This window comes from Ambystoma mexicanum, chromosome 5q, assembly GCF_040938575.1.
Source record: "Ambystoma mexicanum isolate Mex_15411 chromosome 5q, UKY_AmexF1_1, whole genome shotgun sequence".
Classification (NCBI taxonomy): Eukaryota; Metazoa; Chordata; class Amphibia; order Caudata; family Ambystomatidae; genus Ambystoma; species Ambystoma mexicanum.
In genome coordinates, this window is record NC_090933.1 from 527,916,606 (window position 1) to 527,941,321 (window position 24,716).

At 50.5% G+C, this 24,716-nt stretch overlaps 31 non-coding genes across 31 annotated transcripts; 17 read left to right on the plus strand and 14 right to left on the minus strand.

Annotated features, from left to right (window-relative positions):
* Positions 1-151: 151 nt before the first annotated feature.
* On the minus strand, positions 152-224 carry TRNAA-AGC (transfer RNA alanine (anticodon AGC)). The gene has a single exon. It is a non-coding gene; the product is annotated as a tRNA-Ala (tRNA).
* Positions 225-918: 694 nt separating this feature from the next.
* TRNAR-UCU (transfer RNA arginine (anticodon UCU)) lies at positions 919-991 on the plus strand. Its single transcript has one exon. It is a non-coding gene; the product is annotated as a tRNA-Arg (tRNA).
* A 1,357-nt stretch (positions 992-2,348) lies between these two features.
* On the plus strand, positions 2,349-2,421 carry TRNAR-CCU (transfer RNA arginine (anticodon CCU)). Its single transcript has one exon. It is a non-coding gene; the product is annotated as a tRNA-Arg (tRNA).
* Positions 2,422-3,021: 600 nt separating this feature from the next.
* TRNAA-AGC (transfer RNA alanine (anticodon AGC)) lies at positions 3,022-3,094 on the minus strand. The gene has a single exon. It is a non-coding gene; the product is annotated as a tRNA-Ala (tRNA).
* A 694-nt stretch (positions 3,095-3,788) lies between these two features.
* On the plus strand, positions 3,789-3,861 carry TRNAR-CCU (transfer RNA arginine (anticodon CCU)). The gene has a single exon. It is a non-coding gene; the product is annotated as a tRNA-Arg (tRNA).
* A 590-nt stretch (positions 3,862-4,451) lies between these two features.
* TRNAA-AGC (transfer RNA alanine (anticodon AGC)) lies at positions 4,452-4,524 on the minus strand. The gene has a single exon. It is a non-coding gene; the product is annotated as a tRNA-Ala (tRNA).
* Positions 4,525-5,218: 694 nt separating this feature from the next.
* On the plus strand, positions 5,219-5,291 carry TRNAR-CCU (transfer RNA arginine (anticodon CCU)). Its single transcript has one exon. It is a non-coding gene; the product is annotated as a tRNA-Arg (tRNA).
* Positions 5,292-5,881: 590 nt separating this feature from the next.
* Positions 5,882-5,954, minus strand: TRNAA-AGC (transfer RNA alanine (anticodon AGC)). The gene has a single exon. It is a non-coding gene; the product is annotated as a tRNA-Ala (tRNA).
* A 694-nt stretch (positions 5,955-6,648) lies between these two features.
* Positions 6,649-6,721, plus strand: TRNAR-CCU (transfer RNA arginine (anticodon CCU)). Its single transcript has one exon. It is a non-coding gene; the product is annotated as a tRNA-Arg (tRNA).
* A 1,367-nt stretch (positions 6,722-8,088) lies between these two features.
* On the plus strand, positions 8,089-8,161 carry TRNAR-CCU (transfer RNA arginine (anticodon CCU)). Its single transcript has one exon. It is a non-coding gene; the product is annotated as a tRNA-Arg (tRNA).
* A 1,367-nt stretch (positions 8,162-9,528) lies between these two features.
* Positions 9,529-9,601, plus strand: TRNAR-CCU (transfer RNA arginine (anticodon CCU)). The gene has a single exon. It is a non-coding gene; the product is annotated as a tRNA-Arg (tRNA).
* A 590-nt stretch (positions 9,602-10,191) lies between these two features.
* TRNAA-AGC (transfer RNA alanine (anticodon AGC)) lies at positions 10,192-10,264 on the minus strand. Its single transcript has one exon. It is a non-coding gene; the product is annotated as a tRNA-Ala (tRNA).
* A 694-nt stretch (positions 10,265-10,958) lies between these two features.
* On the plus strand, positions 10,959-11,031 carry TRNAR-CCU (transfer RNA arginine (anticodon CCU)). Its single transcript has one exon. It is a non-coding gene; the product is annotated as a tRNA-Arg (tRNA).
* A 1,356-nt stretch (positions 11,032-12,387) lies between these two features.
* On the plus strand, positions 12,388-12,460 carry TRNAR-CCU (transfer RNA arginine (anticodon CCU)). The gene has a single exon. It is a non-coding gene; the product is annotated as a tRNA-Arg (tRNA).
* Positions 12,461-13,060: 600 nt separating this feature from the next.
* On the minus strand, positions 13,061-13,133 carry TRNAA-AGC (transfer RNA alanine (anticodon AGC)). The gene has a single exon. It is a non-coding gene; the product is annotated as a tRNA-Ala (tRNA).
* A 694-nt stretch (positions 13,134-13,827) lies between these two features.
* Positions 13,828-13,900, plus strand: TRNAR-CCU (transfer RNA arginine (anticodon CCU)). Its single transcript has one exon. It is a non-coding gene; the product is annotated as a tRNA-Arg (tRNA).
* Positions 13,901-14,490: 590 nt separating this feature from the next.
* TRNAA-AGC (transfer RNA alanine (anticodon AGC)) lies at positions 14,491-14,563 on the minus strand. The gene has a single exon. It is a non-coding gene; the product is annotated as a tRNA-Ala (tRNA).
* Positions 14,564-15,257: 694 nt separating this feature from the next.
* Positions 15,258-15,330, plus strand: TRNAR-CCU (transfer RNA arginine (anticodon CCU)). The gene has a single exon. It is a non-coding gene; the product is annotated as a tRNA-Arg (tRNA).
* Positions 15,331-15,920: 590 nt separating this feature from the next.
* On the minus strand, positions 15,921-15,993 carry TRNAA-AGC (transfer RNA alanine (anticodon AGC)). The gene has a single exon. It is a non-coding gene; the product is annotated as a tRNA-Ala (tRNA).
* Positions 15,994-16,687: 694 nt separating this feature from the next.
* TRNAR-CCU (transfer RNA arginine (anticodon CCU)) lies at positions 16,688-16,760 on the plus strand. The gene has a single exon. It is a non-coding gene; the product is annotated as a tRNA-Arg (tRNA).
* A 600-nt stretch (positions 16,761-17,360) lies between these two features.
* TRNAA-AGC (transfer RNA alanine (anticodon AGC)) lies at positions 17,361-17,433 on the minus strand. Its single transcript has one exon. It is a non-coding gene; the product is annotated as a tRNA-Ala (tRNA).
* Positions 17,434-18,127: 694 nt separating this feature from the next.
* TRNAR-CCU (transfer RNA arginine (anticodon CCU)) lies at positions 18,128-18,200 on the plus strand. Its single transcript has one exon. It is a non-coding gene; the product is annotated as a tRNA-Arg (tRNA).
* A 590-nt stretch (positions 18,201-18,790) lies between these two features.
* Positions 18,791-18,863, minus strand: TRNAA-AGC (transfer RNA alanine (anticodon AGC)). Its single transcript has one exon. It is a non-coding gene; the product is annotated as a tRNA-Ala (tRNA).
* Positions 18,864-19,557: 694 nt separating this feature from the next.
* On the plus strand, positions 19,558-19,630 carry TRNAR-CCU (transfer RNA arginine (anticodon CCU)). Its single transcript has one exon. It is a non-coding gene; the product is annotated as a tRNA-Arg (tRNA).
* Positions 19,631-20,218: 588 nt separating this feature from the next.
* On the minus strand, positions 20,219-20,291 carry TRNAA-AGC (transfer RNA alanine (anticodon AGC)). Its single transcript has one exon. It is a non-coding gene; the product is annotated as a tRNA-Ala (tRNA).
* A 694-nt stretch (positions 20,292-20,985) lies between these two features.
* Positions 20,986-21,058, plus strand: TRNAR-CCU (transfer RNA arginine (anticodon CCU)). Its single transcript has one exon. It is a non-coding gene; the product is annotated as a tRNA-Arg (tRNA).
* Positions 21,059-21,648: 590 nt separating this feature from the next.
* Positions 21,649-21,721, minus strand: TRNAA-AGC (transfer RNA alanine (anticodon AGC)). The gene has a single exon. It is a non-coding gene; the product is annotated as a tRNA-Ala (tRNA).
* Positions 21,722-22,415: 694 nt separating this feature from the next.
* On the plus strand, positions 22,416-22,488 carry TRNAR-CCU (transfer RNA arginine (anticodon CCU)). Its single transcript has one exon. It is a non-coding gene; the product is annotated as a tRNA-Arg (tRNA).
* A 588-nt stretch (positions 22,489-23,076) lies between these two features.
* TRNAA-AGC (transfer RNA alanine (anticodon AGC)) lies at positions 23,077-23,149 on the minus strand. Its single transcript has one exon. It is a non-coding gene; the product is annotated as a tRNA-Ala (tRNA).
* A 694-nt stretch (positions 23,150-23,843) lies between these two features.
* Positions 23,844-23,916, plus strand: TRNAR-CCU (transfer RNA arginine (anticodon CCU)). The gene has a single exon. It is a non-coding gene; the product is annotated as a tRNA-Arg (tRNA).
* A 590-nt stretch (positions 23,917-24,506) lies between these two features.
* TRNAA-AGC (transfer RNA alanine (anticodon AGC)) lies at positions 24,507-24,579 on the minus strand. Its single transcript has one exon. It is a non-coding gene; the product is annotated as a tRNA-Ala (tRNA).
* Between the last annotated feature and the right edge of the window lie 137 nt (positions 24,580-24,716).

A 24,716-nucleotide genomic window follows, 5' to 3' on the forward strand; every position in this document is an offset into this window, starting at 1 on the left:
GCCCTCGCGCGGATGACTCTTTGGGATAGCAGAAAGTGGACGGAAGACTTTTAGGATGATAGTAAAAAAAACAGAAGCGAGCACATGACTTTATTTGCGACGATTGGCGAGTTTTGAATAAAATAGTGAAAATGAAGTAAAAGCGTCTTGCTGGAGAATGCGGGCATCGATCCCGCTACCTCTCGCATGCTAAGCGAGCGCTCTACCATCTGAGCTAATTCCCCTCCTCCTCAAAGGCTCTCGATACACTGCTTCAGAGCTGAAGCACAGTCTCCGGCTCACACTTGCTTGGCTGTCCAGGGACCTGTAGTGCATAAAGCCCTTTCTCTTCATCTGCCGCAGAGGAAATCACAATCTCACCCCTTTGCCCAAAACAAAATACCTTCAGTGGAGCTACAAGTAAAGCTGCAGATGGCCATCCATTGCAACGAGGATTGGCCAACCAGGTATTAATAGCAGAGTGACTCCACTGCCACGCCCTATCACGCTGGACCTGCGCTTGTGATCAAGAGGCTGCACGCCAGTCCCATAGACCCGAGAGCCCAATTGAAAAGGTGCTTGCTTCTCACTTTATTTCTCTCGCTATTTCTTGCTGTTTTAGGCCGCTGACACGCCGCCTGCAGCCAAAGGACCAGCGCTGGAGTGCCCTTTGTCATTTTTACCAGCTGGCCATATTTTACAATCGAGCGTCAGAATACCAAACAGGTAAGAGTTAGGTCTGGGAATTGAGTCCACTTTCCATCGTGTGTCCCATAAAGCGGAAGTGTCCAGCCGAGTGCAAGCAGGTGCCTTTTGCCCGCGTGTGCTGGGACACTGCAGCTTTGGACGTGAGCCAACTTGCCCTTTTCAGTGGGCCAGTACCCGTGACTCCAGTGAGAGAAGAGGAAAAGAAAGAACTTTCCCCTTCTCTGTTGAGTGGCCCCAGTGGCCTAATGGATAAGGCACTGGCCTTCTAAGCCAGGGATTGTGGGTTCGAGTCCCATCTGGGGTGGTTCGTGGCATTTTGTTCACACTTATGCAAAAGGTTTTTGCGGTAGTAGGGGGTGGGCGCAGGCTAGTACTTTGCTGGGCGCTGTGAAGTCCAGAACGTGCTCTGCTGGTAGCAGACTTTAAATGCCGGGAGACTGCAGAGTGTAGCAACCCCTCATGTCAGCGAAGAGACACAGATGAGTGGTAAGAAAGACAGGGAAAATATGCTTTCTGGAATCAGAGCTCCTGCAGACAGGGCTCACTCTTCTGCCAGCTCCGACCTGCTCCGATGAAAACGAAATAAAAGAGCAAAGGCTGCGCACTTTGAACCAATTATTCGAAGCATCGTATTGAAATGAAATAAAAGGTTAACAGCCCTGGGTGGCATCAAAGTGGAATTTCCTGAATATGTCACCAATGCCATGCAATGCGCCTGTTGCACAGTATCACGCCTCTTGCCGGCCCTCGCGCGGATGACTCTTTGGGATAGCAGAAAGTGGACGGAAGACTTTTAGGATGATAGTAAAAAAAACAGAAGCGAGCACATGACTTTATTTGCGACGATTGGCGAGTTTTGAATAAAATAGTGAAAATGAAGAAAAAGCGTCTTGCTGGAGAATGCGGGCATCGATCCCACTACCTCTCGCATGCTAAGCAAGCGCTCTACCATCTGAGCTAATTCCCCTCCTCCTCGAAGGCTCTCGATACACTGCTTCAGAGCTGAATCACAGTCTCCGGCTCACACTTGCTTGGCTGTCCAGGGACCTGTAGTGCATAAAGCCCTTTCTCTTCATCTGCCGCAGGGGAAATCACAATCTCACCCCTTTGCCCAAAACAAAATACCTTCAGTGGAGCTACAAGTAAAGCTGCAGATGGCCATCCATTGCAACGAGGATTGGCCAACCAGGTATTAATAGCAGAGTGACTCCACTGCCACGCCCTTTCACGCTGGACCTGCGCTTGTGATCAAGAGGCTGCACGCCAGTCCCATAGACCCGAGAGCCCAATTGAAAAGGTGCTTGCTTCTCACTTTATTTCTCTCGCTATTTCTTGCTGTTTTAGGCCGCTGACACGCCGCCTGCAGCCAAAGGACCAGCGCTGGAGTGCCCTTTGTCATTTTTACCAGCTGGCCATATTTTACAATCGAGCGTCAGAATACCAAACAGGTAAGAGTTAGGTCTGGGAATTGAGTCCACTTTCCATCGTGTGTCCCATAAAGCGGAAGTGTCCAGCCGAGTGCAAGCAGGTGCCTTTTGCCCGCGTGTGCTGGGACACTGCAGCTTTGGACGTGAGCCAACTTGCCCTTTTCAGTGGGCCAGTACCCGTGACTCCAGTGAGAGAAGAGGAAAAGAAAGAACTTTCCCCTTCTCTGTCGAGTGGCCCCAGTGGCCTAATGGATAAGGCACTGGCCTCCTAAGCCAGGGATTGTGGGTTCGAGTCCCATCTGGGGTGGTTCGTGGCATTTTGTTCACACTTCTGCCAAAGCATGCAAAAGGTTTTTGCGGTAGTAGGGGGTGGGCGCAGGCTAGTACTTTGCTGGGCGCTGTGAAGTCCAGAACGTGCTCTGCTGGTAGCAGACTTTAAATGCCGGGAGACTGCAGAGTGTAGCAACCCCTCATGTCAGCGAAGAGACACAGATGAGTGGTAAGAAAGACAGGGAAAATATGCTTTCTGGAATCAGAGCTCCTGCAGACAGGGCTCACTCTTCTGCCAGCTCCGACCTGCTCCGATGAAAACGAAATAAAAGAGCAAAGGCTGCGCACTTTGAACCAATTATTCGAAGCATCGTATTGAAATGAAATAAAAGGTTAACAGCCCTGGGTGGCATCAAAGTGGAATTTCCTGAATATGTCACCAATGCCATGCAATGCGCCTGTTGCACAGTATCACGCCTCTTGCCGGCCCTCGCGCGGATGACTCTTTGGGATAGCAGAAAGTGGACGGAAGACTTTTAGGATGATAGTAAAAAAAACAGAAGCGAGCACATGACTTTATTTGCGACGATTGGTGAGTTTTGAATAAAATAGTGAAAATGAAGAAAAAGCGTCTTGCTGGAGAATGCGGGCATCGATCCCGCTACCTCTCGCATGCTAAGCGAGGGCTCTACCATCTGAGCTAATTCCCCTCCTCCTCGAAGGCTCTCGATACACTGCTTCAGAGCTGAAGCACAGTCTCCGGCTCACACTTCCTTGGCTGTCCAGGGACCTGTAGTGCATAAAGCCCTTTCTCTTCATCTGCCGCAGAGGAAATCACAATCTCACCCCTTTGCCCAAAACAAAATACCTTCAGTGGAGCTACAAGTAAAGCTGCAGATGGCCATCCATTGCAATGAGGATTGGCCAACCAGGTATTAATAGCAGAGTGACTCCACTCCCACGCCCTTTCACGCTGGACCTGCGCTTGTGATCAAGAGGCTGCACGCCAGTCCCATAGACCCGAGAGCCCAATTGAAAAGGTGCTTGCTTCTCACTTTATTTCTCTCGCTATTTCTTGCTGTTTTAGGCCGCTGACACGCCGCCTGCAGCCAAAGGACCAGCGCTGGAGTGCCCTTTGTCATTTTTACCAGCTGGCCATATTTTACAATCGAGCGTCAGAATACCAAACAGGTAAGAGTTAGGTCTGGGAATTGAGTCCACTTTCCATCGTGTGTCCCATAAAGCGGAAGTGTCCAGCCGAGTGCAAGCAGGTGCCTTTTGCCCGCGTGTGCTGGGACACTGCAGCTTTGGACGTGAGCCAACTTGCCCTTTTCAGTGGGCCAGTACCCGTGACTCCAGTGAGAGAAGAGGAAAAGAAAGAACTTTCCCCTTCTCTGTCGAGTGGCCCCAGTGGCCTAATGGATAAGGCACTGGCCTCCTAAGCCAGGGATTGTGGGTTCGAGCCCCATCTGGGGTGGTTCGTGGCATTTTGTTCACACTTATGCAAAAGGTTTTTGCGGTAGTAGGGGGAGGGCGCAGGCTAGTACTTTGCTGGGCGCTGTGAAGTCCAGAACGTGCTCTGCTGGTAGCAGACTTTAAATGCCGGGAGACTGCAGAGTGTAGCAACCCCTCATGTCAGCGAAGAGACACAGATGAGTGGTAAGAAAGACAGGGAAAATATGCTTTCTGGAATCAGAGCTCCTGCAGACAGGGCTCACTCTTCTGCCAGCTCCGACCTGCTCCGATGAAAACGAAATAAAAGAGCAAAGGCTGCGCACTTTGAACCAATTATTCGAAGCATCGTATTGAAATGAAATAAAAGGTTAACAGCCCTGGGTGGCATCAAAGTGGAATTTCCTGAATATGTCACCAATGCCATGCAATGCGCCTGTTGCACAGTATCACGCCTCTTGCCGGCCCTCGCGCGGATGACTCTTTGGGATAGCAGAAAGTGGACGGAAGACTTTTAGGATGATAGTAAAAAAAACAGAAGCGAGCACATGACTTTATTTGCGACGATTGGTGAGTTTTGAATAAAATAGTGAAAATGAAGAAAAAGCGTCTTGCTGGAGAATGCGGGCATCGATCCCGCTACCTCTCGCATGCTAAGCGAGCGCTCTACCATCTGAGCTAATTCCCCTCCTTCTCGAAGGCTCTCGATACACTGCTTCAGAGCTGAAGCACAGTCTCCGGCTCACACTTGCTTGGCTGTCCAGGGACCTGTAGTGCATAAAGCCCTTTCTCTTCATCTGCCGCAGAGGAAATCACAATCTCACCCCTTTGCCCAAAACAAAATACCTTCAGTGGAGCTACAAGTAAAGCTGCAGATGGCCATCCATTGCAATGAGGATTGGCCAACCAGGTATTAATAGCAGAGTGACTCCACTCCCACGCCCTTTCACGCTGGACCTGCGCTTGTGATCAAGAGGCTGCACGCCAGTCCCATAGACCCGAAAGCCCAATTGAAAAGGTGCTTGCTTCTCACTTTATTTCTCTCGCTATTTCTTGCTGTTTTAGGCCGCTGACACGCCGCCTGCAGCCAAAGGACCAGCGCTGGAGTGCCCTTTGTCATTTTTACCAGCTGGCCATATTTTACAATCGAGCGTCAGAATACCAAACAGGTAAGAGTTAGGTCTGGGAATTGAGTCCACTTTCCATCGTGTGTCCCATAAAGCGGAAGTGTCCAGCCGAGTGCAAGCAGGTGCCTTTTGCCCGCGTGTGCTGGGACACTGCAGCTTTGGACGTGAGCCAACTTGCCCTTTTCAGTGGGCCAGTACCCGTGACTCCAGTGAGAGAAGAGGAAAAGAAAGAACTTTCCCATTCTCTGTCGAGTGGCCCCAGTGGCCTAATGGATAAGGCACTGGCCTCCTAAGCCAGGGATTGTGGGTTCGAGCCCCATCTGGGGTGGTTCGTGGCATTTTGTTCACACTTATGCAAAAGGTTTTTGCGGTAGTAGGGGGAGGGCGCAGGCTAGTACTTTGCTGGGCGCTGTGAAGTCCAGAACGTGCTCTGCTGGTAGCAGACTTTAAATGCCGGGAGACTGCAGAGTGTAGCAACCCCTCATGTCAGCGAAGAGACACAGATGAGTGGTAAGAAAGACAGGGAAAATATGCTTTCTGGAATCAGAGCTCCTGCAGACAGGGCTCACTCTTCTGCCAGCTCCGACCTGCTCCGATGAAAACGAAATAAAAGAGCAAAGGCTGCGCACTTTGAACCAATTATTCGAAGCATCGTATTGAACTGAAATAAAAGGTTAACAGCCCTGGGTGGCATCAAAGTGGAATTTCCTGAATATGTCACCAATGCCATGCAATGCGCCTGTTGCACAGTATCACGCCTGTTGCCGGCCCTCGCGCGGATGACTCTTTGGGATAGCAGAAAGTGGACGGAAGACTTTTAGGATGATAGTAAAAAAAACAGAAGCGAGCACATGACTTTATTTGCGACGATTGGCAAGTTTTGAATAAAATAGTGAAAATGAAGAAAAAGCGTCTTGCTGGAGAATGCGGGCATCGATCCCGCTACCTCTCGCATGCTAAGCGAGCGCTCTACCATCTGAGCTAATTCCCCTCCTCATCGAAGGCTCTCGATACACTGCTTCAGAGCTGAAGCACAGTCTCCGGCTCACACTTGCTTGGCTGTCCAGGGACCTGTAGTGCATAAAGCCCTTTCTCTTCATCTGCCGCAGGGGAAATCACAATCTCACCCCTTTGCCCAAAACAAAATACCTTCAGTGGAGCTACAAGTAAAGCTGCAGATGGCCATCCATTGCAACGAGGATTGGCCAACCAGGTATTAATAGCAGAGTGACTCCACTGCCACGCCCTTTCACGCTGGACCTGCGCTTGTGATCAAGAGGCTGCACGCCAGTCCCATAGACCCGAGAGCCCAATTGAAAAGGTGCTTGCTTCTCACTTTATTTCTCTCGCTATTTCTTGCTGTTTTAGGCCGCTGACACGCCGCCTGCAGCCAAAGGACCAGCGCTGGAGTGCCCTTTGTCATTTGTACCAGCTGGCCATATTTTACAATCGAGCGTCAGAATACCAAACAGGTAAGAGTTAGGTCTGGGAATTGAGTCCACTTTCCATCGTGTGTCCCATAAAGCGGAAGTGTCCAGCCGAGTGCAAGCAGGTGCCTTTTGCCCGCGTGTGCTGGGACACTGCAGCTTTGGACGTGAGCCAACTTGCCCTTTTCAGTGGGCCAGTACCCGTGACTCCAGTGAGAGAAGAGGAAAAGAAAGAACTTTCCCCTTCTCTGTCGAGTGGCCCCAGTGGCCTAATGGATAAGGCACTGGCCTCCTAAGCCAGGGATTGTGGGTTTGAGTCCCATCTGGGGTGGTTCGTGGCATTTTGTTCACACTTCTGCCAAAGCATGCAAAAGGTTTTTGCGGTAGTAGGGGGTGGGCGCAGGCTAGTACTTTGCTGGGCGCTGTGAAGTCCAGAACGTGCTCTGCTGGTAGCAGACTTTAAATGCCGGGAGACTGCAGAGTGTAGCAACCCCTCATGTCAGCGAAGAGACACAGATGAGTGGTAAGAAAGACAGGGAAAATATGCTTTCTGGAATCAGAGCTCCTGCAGACAGGGCTCACTCTTCTGCCAGCTCCGACCTGCTCCGATGAAAACGAAATAAAAGAGCAAAGGCTGCGCACTTTGAACCAATTATTCGAAGCATCGTATTGAAATGAAATAAAAGGTTAACAGCCCTGGGTGGCATCAAAGTGGAATTTCCTGAATATGTCACCAATGCCATGCAATGCGCCTGTTGCACAGTATCACGACTCTTGCCGGCCCTCGCGCGGATGACTCTTTGGGATAGCAGAAAGTGGACGGAAGACTTTTAGGATGATAGTAAAAAAAACAGAAGCGAGCACATGACTTTATTTGCGACGATTGGTGAGTTTTGAATAAAATAGTGAAAATGAAGAAAAAGCGTCTTGCTGGAGAATGCGGGCATCGATCCCGCTACCTCTCGCATGCTAAGTGAGCGCTCTACCATCTGAGCTAATTCCCCTCCTTCTCGAAGGCTCTCGATACACTGCTTCAGAGCTGAAGCACAGTCTCCGGCTCACACTTGCTTGGCTGTCCAGGGACCTGTAGTGCATAAAGCCCTTTCTCTTCATCTGCCGCAGAGGAAATCACAATCTCACCCCTTTGCCCAAAACAAAATACCTTCAGTGGAGCTACAAGTAAAGCTGCAGATGGCCATCCATTGCAATGAGGATTGGCCAACCAGGTATTAATAGCAGAGTGACTCCACTCCCACGCCCTTTCACGCTGGACCTGCGCTTGTGATCAAGAGGCTGCACGCCAGTCCCATAGACCCGAGAGCCCAATTGAAAAGGTGCTTGCTTCTCACTTTATTTCTCTCGCTATTTCTTGCTGTTTTAGGCCGCTGACACGCCGCCTGCAGCCAAAGGACCAGCGCTGGAGTGCCCTTTGTCATTTGTACCAGCTGGCCATATTTTACAATCGAGCGTCAGAATACCAAACAGGTAAGAGTTAGGTCTGGGAATTGAGTCCACTTTCCATCGTGTGTCCCATAAAGCGGAAGTGTCCAGCCGAGTGCAAGCAGGTGCCTTTTGCCCGCGTGTGCTGGGACACTGCAGCTTTGGACGTGAGCCAACTTGCCCTTTTCAGTGGGCCAGTACCCGTGACTCCAGTGAGAGAAGAGGAAAAGAAAGAACTTTCCCCTTCTCTGTCGAGTGGCCCCAGTGGCCTAATGGATAAGGCACTGGCCTCCTAAGCCAGGGATTGTGGGTTTGAGTCCCATCTGGGGTGGTTCGTGGCATTTTGTTCACACTTCTGCCAAAGCATGCAAAAGGTTTTTGCGGTAGTAGGGGGTGGGCGCAGGCTAGTACTTTGCTGGGCGCTGTGAAGTCCAGAACGTGCTCTGCTGGTAGCAGACTTTAAATGCCGGGAGACTGCAGAGTGTAGCAACCCCTCATGTCAGCGAAGAGACACAGATGAGTGGTAAGAAAGACAGGGAAAATATGCTTTCTGGAATCAGAGCTCCTGCAGACAGGGCTCACTCTTCTGCCAGCTCCGACCTGCTCCGATGAAAACGAAATAAAAGAGCAAAGGCTGCGCACTTTGAACCAATTATTCGAAGCATCGTATTGAAATGAAATAAAAGGTTAACAGCCCTGGGTGGCATCAAAGTGGAATTTCCTGAATATGTCACCAATGCCATGCAATGCGCCTGTTGCACAGTATCACGACTCTTGCCGGCCCTCGCGCGGATGACTCTTTGGGATAGCAGAAAGTGGACGGAAGACTTTTAGGATGATAGTAAAAAAAACAGAAGCGAGCACATGACTTTATTTGCGACGATTGGTGAGTTTTGAATAAAATAGTGAAAATGAAGAAAAAGCGTCTTGCTGGAGAATGCGGGCATCGATCCCGCTACCTCTCGCATGCTAAGTGAGCGCTCTACCATCTGAGCTAATTCCCCTCCTTCTCGAAGGCTCTCGATACACTGCTTCAGAGCTGAAGCACAGTCTCCGGCTCACACTTGCTTGGCTGTCCAGGGACCTGTAGTGCATAAAGCCCTTTCTCTTCATCTGCCGCAGAGGAAATCACAATCTCACCCCTTTGCCCAAAACAAAATACCTTCAGTGGAGCTACAAGTAAAGCTGCAGATGGCCATCCATTGCAATGAGGATTGGCCAACCAGGTATTAATAGCAGAGTGACTCCACTCCCACGCCCTTTCACGCTGGACCTGCGCTTGTGATCAAGAGGCTGCACGCCAGTCCCATAGACCCGAGAGCCCAATTGAAAAGGTGCTTGCTTCTCACTTTATTTCTCTCGCTATTTCTTGCTGTTTTAGGCCGCTGACACGCCGCCTGCAGCCAAAGGACCAGCGCTGGAGTGCCCTTTGTCATTTTTACCAGCTGGCCATATTTTACAATCGAGCGTCAGAATACCAAACAGGTAAGAGTTAGGTCTGGGAATTGAGTCCACTTTCCATCGTGTGTCCCATAAAGCGGAAGTGTCCAGCCGAGTGCAAGCAGGTGCCTTTTGCCCGCGTGTGCTGGGACACTGCAGCTTTGGACGTGAGCCAACTTGCCCTTTTCAGTGGGCCAGTACCCGTGACTCCAGTGAGAGAAGAGGAAAAGAAAGAACTTTCCCCTTCTCTGTCGAGTGGCCCCAGTGGCCTAATGGATAAGGCACTGGCCTCCTAAGCCAGGGATTGTGGGTTCGAGCCCCATCTGGGGTGGTTCGTGGCATTTTGTTCACACTTATGCAAAAGGTTTTTGCGGTAGTAGGGGGAGGGCGCAGGCTAGTACTTTGCTGGGCGCTGTGAAGTCCAGAACGTGCTCTGCTGGTAGCAGACTTTAAATGCCGGGAGACTGCAGAGTGTAGCAACCCCTCATGTCAGCGAAGAGACACAGATGAGTGGTAAGAAAGACAGGGAAAATATGCTTTCTGGAATCAGAGCTCCTGCAGACAGGGCTCACTCTTCTGCCAGCTCCGACCTGCTCCGATGAAAACGAAATAAAAGAGCAAAGGCTGCGCACTTTGAACCAATTATTCGAAGCATCGTATTGAACTGAAATAAAAGGTTAACAGCCCTGGGTGGCATCAAAGTGGAATTTCCTGAATATGTCACCAATGCCATGCAATGCGCCTGTTGCACAGTGTCACGCCTGTTGCCGGCCCTCGCGCGGATGACTCTTTGGGATAGCAGAAAGTGGACGGAAGACTTTTAGGATGATAGTAAAAAAAACAGAAGCGAGCACATGACTTTATTTGCGACGATTGGCGAGTTTTGAATAAAATAGTGAAAATGAAGAAAAAGCGTCTTGCTGGAGAATGCGGGCATCGATCCCGCTACCTCTCGCATGCTAAGCGAGCGCTCTACCATCTGAGCTAATTCCCCTCCTCATCGAAGGCTCTCGATACACTGCTTCAGAGCTGAAGCACAGTCTCCGGCTCACACTTGCTTGGCTGTCCAGGGACCTGTAGTGCATAAAGCCCTTTCTCTTCATCTGCCGCAGGGGAAATCACAATCTCACCCCTTTGCCCAAAACAAAATACCTTCAGTGGAGCTACAAGTAAAGCTGCAGATGGCCATCCATTGCAACGAGGATTGGCCAACCAGGTATTAATAGCAGAGTGACTCCACTGCCACGCCCTTTCACGCTGGACCTGCGCTTGTGATCAAGAGGCTGCACGCCAGTCCCATAGACCCGAGAGCCCAATTGAAAAGGTGCTTGCTTCTCACTTTATTTCTCTCGCTATTTCTTGCTGTTTTAGGCCGCTGACACGCCGCCTGCAGCCAAAGGACCAGCGCTGGAGTGCCCTTTGTCATTTTTACCAGCTGGCCATATTTTACAATCGAGCGTCAGAATACCAAACAGGTAAGAGTTAGGTCTGGGAATTGAGTCCACTTTCCATCGTGTGTCCCATAAAGCGGAAGTGTCCAGCCGAGTGCAAGCAGGTGCCTTTTGCCCGCGTGTGCTGGGACACTGCAGCTTTGGACGTGAGCCAACTTGCCCTTTTTAGTGGGCCAGTACCCGTGACTCCAGTGAGAGAAGAGGAAAAGAAAGAACTTTCCCCTTCTCTGTCGAGTGGCCCCAGTGGCCTAATGGATAAGGCACTGGCCTCCTAAGCCAGGGATTGTGGGTTCGAGTCCCATCTGGGGTGGTTCGTGGCATTTTGTTCACACTTATGCAAAAGGTTTTTGCGGTAGTAGGGGGTGGGCGCAGGCTAGTACTTTGCTGGGCGCTGTGAAGTCCAGAACGTGCTCTGCTGGTAGCAGACTTTAAATGCGGGAGACTGCAGAGTGTAGCAACCCCTCATGTCAGCGAAGAGACACAGATGAGTGGTAAGAAAGACAGGGAAAATATGCTTTCTGGAATCAGAGCTCCTGCAGACAGGGCTCACTCTTCTGCCAGCTCCGACCTGCTCCGATGAAAACGAAATAAAAGAGCAAAGGCTGCGCACTTTGAACCAATTATTCGAAGCATCGTATTGAAATGAAATAAAAGGTTAACAGCCCTGGGTGGCATCAAAGTGGAATTTCCTGAATATGTCACCAATGCCATGCAATGCGCCTGTTGCACAGTATCACGCCTCTTGCCGGCCCTCGCGCGGATGACTCTTTGGGATAGCAGAAAGTGGACGGAAGACTTTTAGGATGATAGTAAAAAAAACAGAAGCGAGCACATGACTTTATTTGCGACGATTGGCGAGTTTTGAATAAAATAGTGAAAATGAAGAAAAAGCGTCTTGCTGGAGAATGCGGGCATCGATCCCACTACCTCTCGCATGCTAAGCAAGCGCTCTACCATCTGAGCTAATTCCCCTCCTCCTCGAAGGCTCTCGATACACTGCTTCAGAGCTGAATCACAGTCTCCGGCTCACACTTGCTTGGCTGTCCAGGGACCTGTAGTGCATAAAGCCCTTTCTCTTCATCTGCCGCAGGGGAAATCACAATCTCACCCCTTTGCCCAAAACAAAATACCTTCAGTGGAGCTACAAGTAAAGCTGCAGATGGCCATCCATTGCAACGAGGATTGGCCAACCAGGTATTAATAGCAGAGTGACTCCACTGCCACGCCCTTTCACGCTGGACCTGCGCTTGTGATCAAGAGGCTGCACGCCAGTCCCATAGACCCGAGAGCCCAATTGAAAAGGTGCTTGCTTCTCACTTTATTTCTCTCGCTATTTCTTGCTGTTTTAGGCCGCTGACACGCCGCCTGCAGCCAAAGGACCAGCGCTGGAGTGCCCTTTGTCATTTTTACCAGCTGGCCATATTTTACAATCGAGCGTCAGAATACCAAACAGGTAAGAGTTAGGTCTGGGAATTGAGTCCACTTTCCATCGTGTGTCCCATAAAGCGGAAGTGTCCAGCCGAGTGCAAGCAGGTGCCTTTTGCCCGCGTGTGCTGGGACACTGCAGCTTTGGACGTGAGCCAACTTGCCCTTTTCAGTGGGCCAGTACCCGTGACTCCAGTGAGAGAAGAGGAAAAGAAAGAACTTTCCCCTTCTCTGTCGAGTGGCCCCAGTGGCCTAATGGATAAGGCACTGGCCTCCTAAGCCAGGGATTGTGGGTTCGAGTCCCATCTGGGGTGGTTCGTGGCATTTTGTTCACACTTCTGCCAAAGCATGCAAAAGGTTTTTGCGGTAGTAGGGGGTGGGCGCAGGCTAGTACTTTGCTGGGCGCTGTGAAGTCCAGAACGTGCTCTGCTGGTAGCAGACTTTAAATGCCGGGAGACTGCAGAGTGTAGCAACCCCTCATGTCAGCGAAGAGACACAGATGAGTGGTAAGAAAGACAGGGAAAATATGCTTTCTGGAATCAGAGCTCCTGCAGACAGGGCTCACTCTTCTGCCAGCTCCGACCTGCTCCGATGAAAACGAAATAAAAGAGCAAAGGCTGCGCACTTTGAACCAATTATTCGAAGCATCGTATTGAAATGAAATAAAAGGTTAACAGCCCTGGGTGGCATCAAAGTGGAATTTCCTGAATATGTCACCAATGCCATGCAATGCGCCTGTTGCACAGTATCACGCCTCTTGCCGGCCCTCGCGCGGATGACTCTTTGGGATAGCAGAAAGTGGACGGAAGACTTTTAGGATGATAGTAAAAAAAACAGAAGCGAGCACATGACTTTATTTGCGACGATTGGTGAGTTTTGAATAAAATAGTGAAAATGAAGAAAAAGCGTCTTGCTGGAGAATGCGGGCATCGATCCCGCTACCTCTCGCATGCTAAGCGAGGGCTCTACCATCTGAGCTAATTCCCCTCCTCCTCGAAGGCTCTCGATACACTGCTTCAGAGCTGAAGCACAGTCTCCGGCTCACACTTCCTTGGCTGTCCAGGGACCTGTAGTGCATAAAGCCCTTTCTCTTCATCTGCCGCAGAGGAAATCACAATCTCACCCCTTTGCCCAAAACAAAATACCTTCAGTGGAGCTACAAGTAAAGCTGCAGATGGCCATCCATTGCAATGAGGATTGGCCAACCAGGTATTAATAGCAGAGTGACTCCACTCCCACGCCCTTTCACGCTGGACCTGCGCTTGTGATCAAGAGGCTGCACGCCAGTCCCATAGACCCGAGAGCCCAATTGAAAAGGTGCTTGCTTCTCACTTTATTTCTCTCGCTATTTCTTGCTGTTTTAGGCCGCTGACACGCCGCCTGCAGCCAAAGGACCAGCGCTGGAGTGCCCTTTGTCATTTTTACCAGCTGGCCATATTTTACAATCGAGCGTCAGAATACCAAACAGGTAAGAGTTAGGTCTGGGAATTGAGTCCACTTTCCATCGTGTGTCCCATAAAGCGGAAGTGTCCAGCCGAGTGCAAGCAGGTGCCTTTTGCCCGCGTGTGCTGGGACACTGCAGCTTTGGACGTGAGCCAACTTGCCCTTTTCAGTGGGCCAGTACCCGTGACTCCAGTGAGAGAAGAGGAAAAGAAAGAACTTTCCCCTTCTCTGTCGAGTGGCCCCAGTGGCCTAATGGATAAGGCACTGGCCTCCTAAGCCAGGGATTGTGGGTTCGAGCCCCATCTGGGGTGGTTCGTGGCATTTTGTTCACACTTATGCAAAAGGTTTTTGCGGTAGTAGGGGGAGGGCGCAGGCTAGTACTTTGCTGGGCGCTGTGAAGTCCAGAACGTGCTCTGCTGGTAGCAGACTTTAAATGCCGGGAGACTGCAGAGTGTAGCAACCCCTCATGTCAGCGAAGAGACACAGATGAGTGGTAAGAAAGACAGGGAAAATATGCTTTCTGGAATCAGAGCTCCTGCAGACAGGGCTCACTCTTCTGCCAGCTCCGACCTGCTCCGATGAAAACGAAATAAAAGAGCAAAGGCTGCGCACTTTGAACCAATTATTCGAAGCATCGTATTGAAATGAAATAAAAGGTTAACAGCCCTGGGTGGCATCAAAGTGGAATTTCCTGAATATGTCACCAATGCCATGCAATGCGCCTGTTGCACAGTATCACGCCTCTTGCCGGCCCTCGCGCGGATGACTCTTTGGGATAGCAGAAAGTGGACGGAAGACTTTTAGGATGATAGTAAAAAAAACAGAAGCGAGCACATGACTTTATTTGCGACGATTGGTGAGTTTTGAATAAAATAGTGAAAATGAAGAAAAAGCGTCTTGCTGGAGAATGCGGGCATCGATCCCGCTACCTCTCGCATGCTAAGCGAGCGCTCTACCATCTGAGCTAATTCCCCTCCTTCTCGAAGGCTCTCGATACACTGCTTCAGAGCTGAAGCACAGTCTCCGGCTCACACTTGCTTGGCTGTCCAGGGACCTGTAGTGCATAAAGCCCTTTCTCTTCATCTGCCGCAGAGGAAATCACAATCTCACCCCTTTGCCCAAAACAAAATACCTTCAGTGGAGCTACAAGTAAAGCTGCAGATGGCCATCCATTGCAATGAGGATTGGCCAACCAGGTATTAATAGCAGAGTGACTCCACTCCCACGCCCTTTCACGCTGGACCTGCGCTTGTGATCAAGAGGCTGCACGCCAGTCCCATAGACCCGAAAGCCCAATTGAAAAGGTGCTTGCTTCTCACTTTATTTCTCTCGCTATTTCTTGCTGTTTTAGGCCGCTGACACGCCGCCTGCAGCCAAAGGACCAGCGCTGGAGTGCCCTTTGTCATTTTTACCAGCTGGCCATATTTTACAATCGAGCGTCAGAATACCAAACAGGTAAGAGTTAGGTCTGGGAATTGAGTCCACTTTCCATCGTGTGTCCCATAAAGCGGAAGTGTCCAGCCGAGTGCAAGCAGGTGCCTTTTGCCCGCGTGTGCTGGGACACTGCAGCTTTGGACGTGAGCCAACTTGCCCTTTTCAGTGGGCCAGTACCCGTGACTCCAGTGAGAGAAGAGGAAAAGAAAGAACTTTCCCATTCTCTGTCGAGTGGCCCCAGTGGCCTAATGGATAAGGCACTGGCCTCCTAAGCCAGGGATTGTGGGTTCGAGCCCCATCTGGGGTGGTTCGTGGCATTTTGTTCACACTTATGCAAAAGGTTTTTGCGGTAGTAGGGGGAGGGCGCAGGCTAGTACTTTGCTGGGCGCTGTGAAGTCCAGAACGTGCTCTGCTGGTAGCAGACTTTAAATGCCGGGAGACTGCAGAGTGTAGCAACCCCTCATGTCAGCGAAGAGACACAGATGAGTGGTAAGAAAGACAGGGAAAATATGCTTTCTGGAATCAGAGCTCCTGCAGACAGGGCTCACTCTTCTGCCAGCTCCGACCTGCTCCGATGAAAACGAAATAAAAGAGCAAAGGCTGCGCACTTTGAACCAATTATTCGAAGCATCGTATTGAACTGAAATAAAAGGTTAACAGCCCTGGGTGGCATCAAAGTGGAATTTCCTGAATATGTCACCAATGCCATGCAATGCGCCTGTTGCACAGTATCACGCCTGTTGCCGGCCCTCGCGCGGATGACTCTTTGGGATAGCAGAAAGTGGACGGAAGACTTTTAGGATGATAGTAAAAAAAACAGAAGCGAGCACATGACTTTATTTGCGACGATTGGCAAGTTTTGAATAAAATAGTGAAAATGAAGAAAAAGCGTCTTGCTGGAGAATGCGGGCATCGATCCCGCTACCTCTCGCATGCTAAGCGAGCGCTCTACCATCTGAGCTAATTCCCCTCCTCATCGAAGGCTCTCGATACACTGCTTCAGAGCTGAAGCACAGTCTCCGGCTCACACTTGCTTGGCTGTCCAGGGACCTGTAGTGCATAAAGCCCTTTCTCTTCATCTGCCGCAGGGGAAATCACAATCTCACCCCTTTGCCCAAAACAAAATACCTTCAGTGGAGCTACAAGTAAAGCTGCAGATGGCCATCCATTGCAACGAGGATTGGCCAACCAGGTATTAATAGCAGAGTGACTCCACTGCCACGCCCTTTCACGCTGGACCTGCGCTTGTGATCAAGAGGCTGCACGCCAGTCCCATAGACCCGAGAGCCCAATTGAAAAGGTGCTTGCTTCTCACTTTATTTCTCTCGCTATTTCTTGCTGTTTTAGGCCGCTGACACGCCGCCTGCAGCCAAAGGACCAGCGCTGGAGTGCCCTTTGTCATTTGTACCAGCTGGCCATATTTTACAATCGAGCGTCAGAATACCAAACAGGTAAGAGTTAGGTCTGGGAATTGAGTCCACTTTCCATCGTGTGTCCCATAAAGCGGAAGTGTCCAGCCGAGTGCAAGCAGGTGCCTTTTGCCCGCGTGTGCTGGGACACTGCAGCTTTGGACGTGAGCCAACTTGCCCTTTTCAGTGGGCCAGTACCCGTGACTCCAGTGAGAGAAGAGGAAAAGAAAGAACTTTCCCCTTCTCTGTCGAGTGGCCCCAGTGGCCTAATGGATAAGGCACTGGCCTCCTAAGCCAGGGATTGTGGGTTTGAGTCCCATCTGGGGTGGTTCGTGGCATTTTGTTCACACTTCTGCCAAAGCATGCAAAAGGTTTTTGCGGTAGTAGGGGGTGGGCGCAGGCTAGTACTTTGCTGGGCGCTGTGAAGTCCAGAACGTGCTCTGCTGGTAGCAGACTTTAAATGCCGGGAGACTGCAGAGTGTAGCAACCCCTCATGTCAGCGAAGAGACACAGATGAGTGGTAAGAAAGACAGGGAAAATATGCTTTCTGGAATCAGAGCTCCTGCAGACAGGGCTCACTCTTCTGCCAGCTCCGACCTGCTCCGATGAAAACGAAATAAAAGAGCAAAGGCTGCGCACTTTGAACCAATTATTCGAAGCATCGTATTGAAATGAAATAAAAGGTTAACAGCCCTGGGTGGCATCAAAGTGGAATTTCCTGAATATGTCACCAATGCCATGCAATGCGCCTGTTGCACAGTATCACGACTCTTGCCGGCCCTCGCGCGGATGACTCTTTGGGATAGCAGAAAGTGGACGGAAGACTTTTAGGATGATAGTAAAAAAAACAGAAGCGAGCACATGACTTTATTTGCGACGATTGGTGAGTTTTGAATAAAATAGTGAAAATGAAGAAAAAGCGTCTTGCTGGAGAATGCGGGCATCGATCCCGCTACCTCTCGCATGCTAAGCGAGCGCTCTACCATCTGAGCTAATTCCCCTCCTTCTCGAAGGCTCTCGATACACTGCTTCAGAGCTGAAGCACAGTCTCCGGCTCACACTTGCTTGGCTGTCCAGGGACCTGTAGTGCATAAAGCCCTTTCTCTTCATCTGCCGCAGAGGAAATCACAATCTCACCCCTTTGCCCAAAACAAAATACCTTCAGTGGAGCTACAAGTAAAGCTGCAGATGGCCATCCATTGCAATGAGGATTGGCCAACCAGGTATTAATAGCAGAGTGACTCCACTCCCACGCCCTTTCACGCTGGACCTGCGCTTGTGATCAAGAGGCTGCACGCCAGTCCCATAGACCCGAGAGCCCAATTGAAAAGGTGCTTGCTTCTCACTTTATTTCTCTCGCTATTTCTTGCTGTTTTAGGCCGCTGACACGCCGCCTGCAGCCAAAGGACCAGCGCTGGAGTGCCCTTTGTCATTTTTACCAGCTGGCCATATTTTACAATCGAGCGTCAGAATACCAAACAGGTAAGAGTTAGGTCTGGGAATTGAGTCCACTTTCCATCGTGTGTCCCATAAAGCGGAAGTGTCCAGCCGAGTGCAAGCAGGTGCCTTTTGCCCGCGTGTGCTGGGACACTGCAGCTTTGGACGTGAGCCAACTTGCCCTTTTCAGTGGGCCAGTACCCGTGACTCCAGTGAGAGAAGAGGAAAAGAAAGAACTTTCCCCTTCTCTGTCGAGTGGCCCCAGTGGCCTAATGGATAAGGCACTGGCCTCCTAAGCCAGGGATTGTGGGTTCGAGCCCCATCTGGGGTGGTTCGTGGCATTTTGTTCACACTTATGCAAAAGGTTTTTGCGGTAGTAGGGGGAGGGCGCAGGCTAGTACTTTGCTGGGCGCTGTGAAGTCCAGAACGTGCTCTGCTGGTAGCAGACTTTAAATGCCGGGAGACTGCAGAGTGTAGCAACCCCTCATGTCAGCGAAGAGACACAGATGAGTGGTAAGAAAGACAGGGAAAATATGCTTTCTGGAATCAGAGCTCCTGCAGACAGGGCTCACTCTTCTGCCAGCTCCGACCTGCTCCGATGAAAACGAAATAAAAGAGCAAAGGCTGCGCACTTTGAACCAATTATTCGAAGCATCGTATTGAACTGAAATAAAAGGTTAACAGCCCTGGGTGGCATCAAAGTGGAATTTCCTGAATATGTCACCAATGCCATGCAATGCGCCTGTTGCACAGTGTCACGCCTGTTGCCGGCCCTCGCGCGGATGACTCTTTGGGATAGCAGAAAGTGGACGGAAGACTTTTAGGATGATAGTAAAAAAAACAGAAGCGAGCACATGACTTTATTTGCGACGATTGGCGAGTTTTGAATAAAATAGTGAAAATGAAGAAAAAGCGTCTTGCTGGAGAATGCGGGCATCGATCCCGCTACCTCTCGCATGCTAAGCGAGCGCTCTACCATCTGAGCTAATTCCCCTCCTCATCGAAGGCTCTCGATACACTGCTTCAGAGCTGAAGCACAGTCTCCGGCTCACACTTGCTTGGCTGTCCAGGGACCTGTAGTGCATAAAGCCCTTTCTCTTCATCTGCCGCAGGGGAAATCACAATCTCACCCCTTTGCCCAAAACAAAATACCTTCAGTGGAGCTACAAGTAAAGCTGCAGATGGCCATCCATTGCAACGAGGATTGGCCAACCAGGTATTAATAGCAGAGTGACTCCACTGCCACGCCCTTTCACGCTGGACCTGCGCTTGTGATCAAGAGGCTGCACGCCAGTCCCATAGACCCGAGAGCCCAATTGAAAAGGTGCTTGCTTCTCACTTTATTTCTCTCGCTATTTCTTGCTGTTTTAGGCCGCTGACACGCCGCCTGCAGCCAAAGGACCAGCGCTGGAGTGCCCTTTGTCATTTTTACCAGCTGGCCATATTTTACAATCGAGCGTCAGAATACCAAACAGGTAAGAGTTAGGTCTGGGAATTGAGTCCACTTTCCATCGTGTGTCCCATAAAGCGGAAGTGTCCAGCCGAGTGCAAGCAGGTGCCTTTTGCCCGCGTGTGCTGGGACACTGCAGCTTTGGACGTGAGCCAACTTGCCCTTTTTAGTGGGCCAGTACCCGTGACTCCAGTGAGAGAAGAGGAAAAGAAAGAACTTTCCCCTTCTCTGTCGAGTGGCCCCAGTGGCCTAATGGATAAGGCACTGGCCTCCTAAGCCAGGGATTGTGGGTTCGAGTCCCATCTGGGGTGGTTCGTGGCATTTTGTTCACACTTATGCAAAAGGTTTTTGCGGTAGTAGGGGGTGGGCGCAGGCTAGTACTTTGCTGGGCGCTGTGAAGTCCAGAACGTGCTCTGCTGGTAGCAGACTTTAAATGCGGGAGACTGCAGAGTGTAGCAACCCCTCATGTCAGCGAAGAGACACAGATGAGTGGTAAGAAAGACAGGGAAAATATGCTTTCTGGAATCAGAGCTCCTGCAGACAGGGCTCACTCTTCTGCCAGCTCCGACCTGCTCCGATGAAAACGAAATAAAAGAGCAAAGGCTGCGCACTTTGAACCAATTATTCGAAGCATCGTATTGAACTGAAATAAAAGGTCAACAGCCCTGGGTGGCATCAAAGTGGAATTTCCTGAATATGTCACCAATGCCATGCAATGCGCCTGTTGCACAGTATCACGCCTGTTGCCGGCCCTCGCGCGGATGACTCTTTGGGATAGCAGAAAGTGGACGGAAGACTTTTAGGATGATAGAAAAAAAACAGAAGCGAGCACATGACTTTATTTGCGACGATTGGTGAGTTTTGAATAAAATAGTGAAAATGAAGAAAAAGTGTCTTGCTGGAGAATGCGGGCATCGATCCCGCTACCTCTCGCATGCTAAGCGAGCGCTCTACCATCTGAGCTAATTCCCCTCCTCCTCGAAGGCTCTCGATACACTGCTTCAGAGCTGAAGCACAGTCTCCGGCTCACACTTGCTTGGCTGTCCAGGGACCTGTAGTGCATAAAGCCCTTTCTCTTCATCTGCCGCAGAGGAAATCACAATCTCACCCCTTTGCCCAAAACAAAATACCTTCAGTGGAGCTACAAGTAAAGCTGCAGATGGCCATCCATTGCAACGAGGATTGGCCAACCAGGTATTAATAGCAGAGTGACTCCACTGCCACGCCCTTTCACGCTGGACCTGCGCTTGTGATCAAGAGGCTGCACGCCAGTCCCATAGACCCGAGAGCCCAATTGAAAAGGTGCTTGCTTCTCACTTTATTTCTCTCGCTATTTCTTGCTGTTTTAGGCCGCTGACACGCCGCCTGCAGCCAAAGGACCAGCGCTGGAGTGCCCTTTGTCATTTTTACCAGCTGGCCATATTTTACAATCGAGCGTCAGAATACCAAACAGGTAAGAGTTAGGTCTGGGAATTGAGTCCACTTTCCATCGTGTGTCCCATAAAGCGGAAGTGTCCAGCCGAGTGCAAGCAGGTGCCTTTTGCCCGCGTGTGCTGGGACACTGCAGCTTTGGACGTGAGCCAACTTGCCCTTTTCAGTGGGCCAGTACCCGTGACTCCAGTGAGAGAAGAGGAAAAGAAAGAACTTTCCCCTTCTCTGTCGAGTGGCCCCAGTGGCCTAATGGATAAGGCACTGGCCTCCTAAGCCAGGGATTGTGGGTTCGAGCCCCATCTGGGGTGGTTCGTGGCATTTTGTTCACACTTATGCAAAAGGTTTTTGCGGTAGTAGGGGGAGGGCGCAGGCTAGTACTTTGCTGGGCGCTGTGAAGTCCAGAACGTGCTCTGCTGGTAGCAGACTTTAAATGCCGGGAGACTGCAGAGTGTAGCAACCCCTCATGTCAGCGAAGAGACACAGATGAGTGGTAAGAAAGACAGGGAAAATATGCTTTCTGGAATCAGAGCTCCTGCAGACAGGGCTCACTCTTCTGCCAGCTCCGACCTGCTCCGATGAAAACGAAATAAAAGAGCAAAGGCTGCGCACTTTGAACCAATTATTCGAAGCATCGTATTGAACTGAAATAAAAGGTTAACAGCCCTGGGTGGCATCAAAGTGGAATTTCCTGAATATGTCACCAATGCCATGCAATGCGCCTGTTGCACAGTGTCACGCCTGTTGCCGGCCCTCGCGCGGATGACTCTTTGGGATAGCAGAAAGTGGACGGAAGACTTTTAGGATGATAGTAAAAAAAACAGAAGCGAGCACATGACTTTATTTGCGACGATTGGCGAGTTTTGAATAAAATAGTGAAAATGAAGAAAAAGCGTCTTGCTGGAGAATGCGGGCATCGATCCCGCTACCTCTCGCATGCTAAGCGAGCGCTCTACCATCTGAGCTAATTCCCCTCCTCATCGAAGGCTCTCGATACACTGCTTCAGAGCTGAAGCACAGTCTCCGGCTCACACTTGCTTGGCTGTCCAGGGACCTGTAGTGCATAAAGCCCTTTCTCTTCATCTGCCGCAGGGGAAATCACAATCTCACCCCTTTGCCCAAAACAAAATACCTTCAGTGGAGCTACAAGTAAAGCTGCAGATGGCCATCCATTGCAACGAGGATTGGCCAACCAGGTATTAATAGCAGAGTGACTCCACTGCCACGCCCTTTCACGCTGGACCTGCGCTTGTGATCAAGAGGCTGCACGCCAGTCCCATAGACCCGAGAGCCCAATTGAAAAGGTGCTTGCTTCTCACTTTATTTCTCTCGCTATTTCTTGCTGTTTTAGGCCGCTGACACGCCGCCTGCAGCCAAAGGACCAGCGCTGGAGTGCCCTTTGTCATTTTTACCAGCTGGCCATATTTTACAATCGAGCGTCAGAATACCAAACAGGTAAGAGTTAGGTCTGGGAATTGAGTCCACTTTCCATCGTGTGTCCCATAAAGCGGAAGTGTCCAGCCGAGTGCAAGCAGGTGCCTTTTGCCCGCGTGTGCTGGGACACTGCAGCTTTGGACGTGAGCCAACTTGCCCTTTTTAGTGGGCCAGTACCCGTGACTCCAGTGAGAGAAGAGGAAAAGAAAGAACTTTCCCCTTCTCTGTCGAGTGGCCCCAGTGGCCTAATGGATAAGGCACTGGCCTCCTAAGCCAGGGATTGTGGGTTCGAGTCCCATCTGGGGTGGTTCGTGGCATTTTGTTCACACTTATGCAAAAGGTTTTTGCGGTAGTAGGGGGTGGGCGCAGGCTAGTACTTTGCTGGGCGCTGTGAAGTCCAGAACGTGCTCTGCTGGTAGCAGACTTTAAATGCGGGAGACTGCAGAGTGTAGCAACCCCTCATGTCAGCGAAGAGACACAGATGAGTGGTAAGAAAGACAGGGAAAATATGCTTTCTGGAATCAGAGCTCCTGCAGACAGGGCTCACTCTTCTGCCAGCTCCGACCTGCTCCGATGAAAACGAAATAAAAGAGCAAAGGCTGCGCACTTTGAACCAATTATTCGAAGCATCGTATTGAACTGAAATAAAAGGTCAACAGCCCTGGGTGGCATCAAAGTGGAATTTCCTGAATATGTCACCAATGCCATGCAATGCGCCTGTTGCACAGTATCACGCCTGTTGCCGGCCCTCGCGCGGATGACTCTTTGGGATAGCAGAAAGTGGACGGAAGACTTTTAGGATGATAGAAAAAAAACAGAAGCGAGCACATGACTTTATTTGCGACGATTGGTGAGTTTTGAATAAAATAGTGAAAATGAAGAAAAAGTGTCTTGCTGGAGAATGCGGGCATCGATCCCGCTACCTCTCGCATGCTAAGCGAGCGCTCTACCATCTGAGCTAATTCCCCTCCTCCTCGAAGGCTCTCGATACACTGCTTCAGAGCTGAAGCACAGTCTCCGGCTCACACTTGCTTGGCTGTCCAGGGACCTGTAGTGCATAAAGCCCTTTCTCTTCATCTGCCGCAGAGGAAATCACAATCTCACCCCTTTGCCCAAAACAAAATACCTTCAGTGGAGCTACAAGTAAAGCTGCAGATGGCCATCCATTGCAACGAGGATTGGCCAACCAGGTATTAATAGCAGAGTGACTCCACTGCCACGCCCTTTCACGCTGGACCTGCGCTTGTGATCAAGAGGCTGCACGCCAGTCCCATAGACCCGAGAGCCCAATTGAAAAGGTGCTTGCTTCTCACTTTATTTCTCTCGCTATTTCTTGCTGTTTTAGGCCGCTGACACGCCGCCTGCAGCCAAAGGACCAGCGCTGGAGTGCCCTTTGTCATTTTTACCAGCTGGCCATATTTTACAATCGAGCGTCAGAATACCAAACAGGTAAGAGTTAGGTCTGGGAATTGAGTCCACTTTCCATCGTGTGTCCCATAAAGCGGAAGTGTCCAGCCGAGTGCAAGCAGGTGCCTTTTGCCCGCGTGTGCTGGGACACTGCAGCTTTGGACGTGAGCCAACTTGCCCTTTTCAGTGGGCCAGTACCCGTGACTCCAGTGAGAGAAGAGGAAAAGAAAGAACTTTCCCCTTCTCTGTCGAGTGGCCCCAGTGGCCTAATGGATAAGGCACTGGCCTCCTAAGCCAGGGATTGTGGGTTCGAGTCCCATCTGGGGTGGTTCGTGGCATTTTGTTCACACTTATGCAAAAGGTTTTTGCGGTAGTAGGGGGTGGGCGCAGGCTAGTACTTTGCTGGGCGCTGTGAAGTCCAGAACGTGCTCTGCTGGTAGCAGACTTTAAATGCCGGGAGACTGCAGAGTGTAGCAACCCCTCATGTCAGCGAAGAGACACAGATGAGTGGTAAGAAAGACAGGGAAAATATGCTTTCTGGAATCAGAGCTCCTGCAGACAGGGCTCACTCTTCTGCCAGCTCCGACCTGCTCCGATGAAAACGAAATAAAAGAGCAAAGGCTGCGCACTTTGAACCAATTATTCGAAGCATCGTATTGAAATGAAATAAAAGGTTAACAGCCCTGGGTGGCATCAAAGTGGAATTTCCTGAATATGTCACCAATGCCATGCAATGCGCCTGTTGCACAGTATCACGCCTCTTGCCGGCCCTCGCGCGGATGACTCTTTGGGATAGCAGAAAGTGGACGGAAGACTTTTAGGATGATAGTAAAAAAAACAGAAGCGAGCACATGACTTTATTTGCGACGATTGGTGAGTTTTGAATAAAATAGTGAAAATGAAGAAAAAGCGTCTTGCTGGAGAATGCGGGCATCGATCCCGCTACCTCTCGCATGCTAAGCGAGGGCTCTACCATCTGAGCTAATTCCCCTCCTCCTCGAAGGCTCTCGATACACTGCTTCAGAGCTGAAGCACAGTCTCCGGCTCACACTTCCTTGGCTGTCCAGGGACCTGTAGTGCATAAAGCCCTTTCTCTTCATCTGCCGCAGAGGAAATCACAATCTCACC